Raw genomic sequence first — 5571 nt, forward strand, 5'->3', positions numbered from 1 at the left:
AGGCAGAGGGACCCCACCTGCTGGAGGGATCCTCCTCACTCCATATACACCCTTCAAACTGCTGCGCCGCCCCAGGAGGGACCACAGGAGGTTGGCTCCTGAGTGTGTCCAGCCTGTCCTGCCCAGTCCTGCCCCACCGGCCACCTTTTAATTAACTTCCTTTCAATGTGCATGAATTCATGCACTGGGGCAGTAGTAGAAGTATAATGAGCAAAGTGCTTGCATTTGAAATAGTTAAGTTTCACAGGTAAAATTTGATCAAAGTTATGCAAATGTCTGACATAGGTCTTTTAGGTCAGATCTCTGTGTTTAAAATGAGCTGGAGATGTTCTCTAGCTAGACCAGAATGAGCAGGCATGATAGGATAGGAAGTTAGAGAAAGAGGCAGCAGTCTGACCATGTCTGGCCTTGAAGGGACTTTAAGGGAGTCAGCAGAGTGTTGACATAGTATTATTTTATCTGTTGAAGTATTTCTCCAAATTCAGTGTGAAGAATAGACTTAGGTGTCTGTTACTAGCGAAGGCTGGCAAAGCAATAGGTGATGAGAAGTGACTATATTTAGAATATATTTTTAAGTAAGAAGCAACAAATATTGTTCATGAAATCAGATTAAAATCTGCAGAGGTCATATAGCTCAATGGGTTGGACTTAGCGATTAAAAAAAACAGTGGTTGCCAATGATTAGCATTTAGAAAGCCATATAGTAAATCAGCAGTGCTTCTCCATTGGAGATCTTAGTAAAATGAACATTCTGATAGTGAAACCTGAGACATGCATTTCTAACTAGCTTCCAGGTGGCTGTACTGTAGATCCCAACTCACACATTGAGTAGTATATTTCTAAAGAATATATTACTAAAAGGTAATAATAAATATTCTATGAGAAAGACATTCAGGAGTGATTACATCATTTAGGGAAATCCTACCTTAAATTCTGATAGTCTTCTTTTTTATAAGTATCTCAGAGCTGTTAATAAGTTAAAGCACACAAAGGTAGCTTAGAGCATACAAAAGTATACTGTTTGTCCTCTGAAAATATGTACACAACAAATTTGTAATATTCTAGAGATATTACAAAATATAATCATACTGGGACATGTGAATACATTTTATTTAGTTGTCATAGTATTAAAGCCAACTAATAGAAATTCTTACAGTGTTTTATGGACCCAATTTAAGGGTCAATTCATTGTATCCCAGTAAACAATTGTTCAGTTCATTTCATCTTTTTTAAATAATAATGTACCAGATTTTCTATAAACACACTACTTTCTGTGATTGAAATAAACAGCAATCATTATTTTTATACTTCTAAGTTATAAAGCAATATGAAACTAAAATGACAAGAAAATATTATGAAATTATATGTTTAGTTGAAGTCTCAGGTAAATTACAAATATTGTATTTTACCTTCTATGGAGATCAAAATCTGTGTGAAAATTACATTAAAATCTCATCAGTTACCCAGTGCCATAAGCACCTCTGATTTAAGATGATGTAAGAAAGAAAAACAATTGTTGATTAGAACTTATGGTCTTCTAGAGAACCTTTGCTATAAAAGTACAATTGCACAAAACAACTTAGGCAAAAATATCAGTGTTAAGATCATGTGCTAATAAATAAGTACTGATAACTTATCGCTCATTGAAGAAATGTTAATAATATATTGAAATACATCTACTTTTGGAAATAATTATAAATAGCTACTAGAAAGTCATTATTTTCATTGGCTCAAAATTTTAATTGGAAAAAGTATATACAAGTAAAACATCACTCATGTTTTTCTGGATTTAGTTGCCACATACAAGTATAAGGTGAAATCAAACTATTACTATTTTTAATGTATTTTAAAGAGGGTTATTTAGTAGCTCATATATATATTGCCATCTCTTATAGAGGTTATTTAGTAGCATATATATATATATATATATATATATATATATATATATATATATATATATATATATATATATATATATGTGTGTATATATATATATATATATATATATATATATATATGCTACTAAATAACCTGCCTGCCTTCCTGATTGCCCCATCTCTTGTAGAGGTTAGGTACACAGGCTCTGGAAACTTATCTGTAAAATGGGGATGATAGTTGGGGATGGAGATTTTATATACACACACACACACACACACACACACACACACTAGAGGCCCGGTGCAAGGGGGGGGGGGGGCTGTGCCTCAGCCCAGCCTGCACCCTCTCCAATCTGGGACCCCTTAAGGGATGTCCAACTGAACGGGCAGTCGGACATCCCTCTCATAGTTCAGGACTGCTGGCTCCCAACTGCTCGCCTGCCTGCCTGCCTTCCTGATTGTCCCTAAATGCTTCTGCCTGCCAGACTGATCACCCCCTAACCACTCCCCTGCCAGCCTAATTGATGCTTAACTGCTCCCCTGCCAGCCTGATTGCCTCTAACTGCCCTTCCCTGCAGGCTCGGTTGCCCCTGCTGGCCTGGTCCCTCCCAACTGACCTCCCCTGCTGGCCTGATTCCTTCCAACTGCCCTCCCTTGTTGGCCATCTTGTGGTGGCCATCTTGTGTCCACATGAGGGCAGCCATCTTGTGTATTGGAGTGATGGTCAATTTGCATATTACTATTTTATTAGTTAGGATAGACGCCTGGTGCATGGGTGAGGGCCAGCTGGTTTGCCCTGAAAGGTGTCCCAGATCAGGGTGGGGGTTCCCTTGGGGCGTGGGGCAGCCTGGGCAAGGGGCATGTGGTGGTTTGTAGGCCTGCCATGCCCCCGGCGACCCAAGTGGAGGCCCTGGTATCTGGGATTTATTTATCTTCTATAATTGAAACTCTGTAGCCTTCGGCGGAGGCCTGGGCTGGCCAGGGTGTGCAGGAAGCTTGGCTTCCTCCATTGCCAGGGAAACCCAAGCCTACTGCTCGCTCTGTGGCCGCAGCCATTTTTTTTGAGATTTATTTATCTTCCATACTTGAAACTTTGTAGCCTTGAGTGGAGTCTAGAGCCGACCAGGGTGTGCAGAAAGCTTGGCTTCCATCATTTCTGGGGAAACCCAAGCCTCCTGTTCACTCTGTGGCTGTAGCCATCTTGGTTGGGTTAATTTGCACACTTGCTCCTGATTGGCTGGTGGGTGTGACTGGTGGGTGTAGTGGAGGTATAGTCAATTTGCATATTACTCTTTCATTAGATAGTATATATATATATATATATATATATATATATATATATAGCCATCTTTTATAGAGGTTAAGTACACAGGCTCTGGAAACTTATCTGTAAAATGGGGATGATAGTTGTAATTACACCCACCTCTTAAAATCACTGTTCTGGCATAGAGTAAACATTCTAAAATGATAGCTGCTGTAAATCTGAAAATATCCTTGGCATTGTTCCACACTTTGTAGAAGGAGGTGACATTCTTCCCATTTTCACACCTTAAAAAACTGAGTCAAGAAGGTAAAATTAATCCTCTGGAGGCACATCAGGCATCACTGTGAGTCAGGATGTAAATCCAATGAAATCTTAATGATTTCAGACTGCCCATAATTTCCACCTTGCTGTGCTCTTTATTTCACCTTACTGAATCAGAAGTCATGCAAATGATGCTTTTATCTCTGCAGCAAGCCATTATCATGCACCATAGGTCAGTGTAAGTTCTTCATTAAGCACAGTCTGTATGTTTTCAAGGATCTCATCTTCCATTAAATCAAGATACTGTTTGTTTTTTATAATAGACTTTCATCTATCTTATTAACTCTATCAAAATAAGCAATAAGAATACTTCATTTTAAAAATCTTGTGCAAATTTTGAGTTTGAGCGTTTTATATTTCTTCATAACCTATGAACCTCAAGTCAGAGTCTAGGGCTCTTCCTAAAATAGAATTGAGAGTTTGGTCTAATATACCCTCTTGGAACCTTGGGATTTTTTTCCAACTTATTATAAAAGCTACTGTTTTCTTCTACTTTAGTCCTTGCAATTATATTTCATAAAGCCTTTTAATTGTTCTCAAATAAAATCATGACACAGTCCAATGACTTCCTTATCAATAGCTGATTGCTTGGCATTAAAACTCATTTTCAGAAACACCCAAATTCTTATTTCTCTTTCCTTGAATGAGCACCTTTGATTTAAGAAAACATCTATGGTAATTTGAGAAATGCAGATATGGATTGATAAACAAATTATATTTTTGCTAGGAGATGCGTTGGAAAGAAAGTAATGTAAATGTTCACAGTATGGATGCATCCAAATAAATAACTTTTCCATTATGTGCCTTTGGAACTTGTGATAAGCTGGCTAACTTAAATGTTCCCACTATAACTATAATTTTTATACCTGTTCTGTGTACTATTGTTTCCATAAATTAAGTAATGATGGATTAGCTTGCTAAAGACTAATTTGTTCCAAAGACCAATTGCAAAGTTGGAAAAATACAATAACAAAACAAAACAAAAAAAATTATTTTATTTTTGTTGCTGTGGCATCAGAGAGCTTCCAAGACTGCCATATTTAATAAGAAGCTAGAGCACAGAAGGAAAAAAAAATCATTGAGGCAAAAAACAATATTTTGTTTTGCTTTTGTTCCCTGAGTATTTGTTAAATTGTAAATGCTCTTGAGCTGAGAACCTATAAAATCAATCAGAAAAAGACAACTGAAATATTGGGACCATGAGCAGAGCCTGTCCTTTCATTAGCTGATGGAAATAAAATTTGGAATTCAGGACAACCAATTAACCAGTACCTGAAAAACACAAAGAATTTGAATGGAAGAGAAGCACACTGAGGTAAACCTAATATTCTACATCACTTTATCTAAATGGAACTTTCCAGTATGTGACTAGTATGTAAGAAGTGGGGAAGCAGATCTGAAGGCTTCAACTTGGAGAATCCATAGAAATAAGCATTCTTTCTGAGCTTGGATCAATAACAATCAGAGCTTATGTATTATGAAGAAGGAAAGTCCACAGCAAATACTTCAGAGTTCCAGTTAAAAACTGGAGTGGGTATATTTTGGGAACAAATGAGAACCAGATTCAAACCACCTCTGTAACAAGCATTAATAAAGCTAGATTTTAGTATGAATTAAGGGAATATGTCCCAAGTCCAACTTTCTATCAGAAAGCATAAATAATCTAATCAGTGAGAAGATAAGAGTAGCTTATCTTCAAGTATCTCTTCAGATCAATATGAAATTGTTGTTAGGTTTGCCAAGAAACAAGGGAAAAAACACCAAAATAATAGTAAACACACACACACACACACACACACACACACACACACACACACACACACACACATACACACACAGAGCTAATAGACAGATGCAAAAGTGAAATTGTCAAACACAGACTTCTAAATAACCATCTATAATAATAACAGCATTATGCTAATTAGAAAAGATGTCCTTCCGGATGTCCTTCCAGACGACCTTCCATATAAAACTGGGGCTGTGAGGGAAGCCCAGGTCCCGGGTACCTGCCAGCGGCTGGAGGGAAGCCCAGGTCCTGGGTGCCTGCTGGTGGCCCAGGGGAAGCCAGGGTCCTGGGTGCCTGCTGGCGGCTGGGGGGAAGCCAGGGTC

Source organism: Eptesicus fuscus, chromosome 13 (assembly GCF_027574615.1).
Source record: "Eptesicus fuscus isolate TK198812 chromosome 13, DD_ASM_mEF_20220401, whole genome shotgun sequence".
Taxonomy (NCBI): domain Eukaryota; kingdom Metazoa; phylum Chordata; class Mammalia; order Chiroptera; family Vespertilionidae; genus Eptesicus; species Eptesicus fuscus.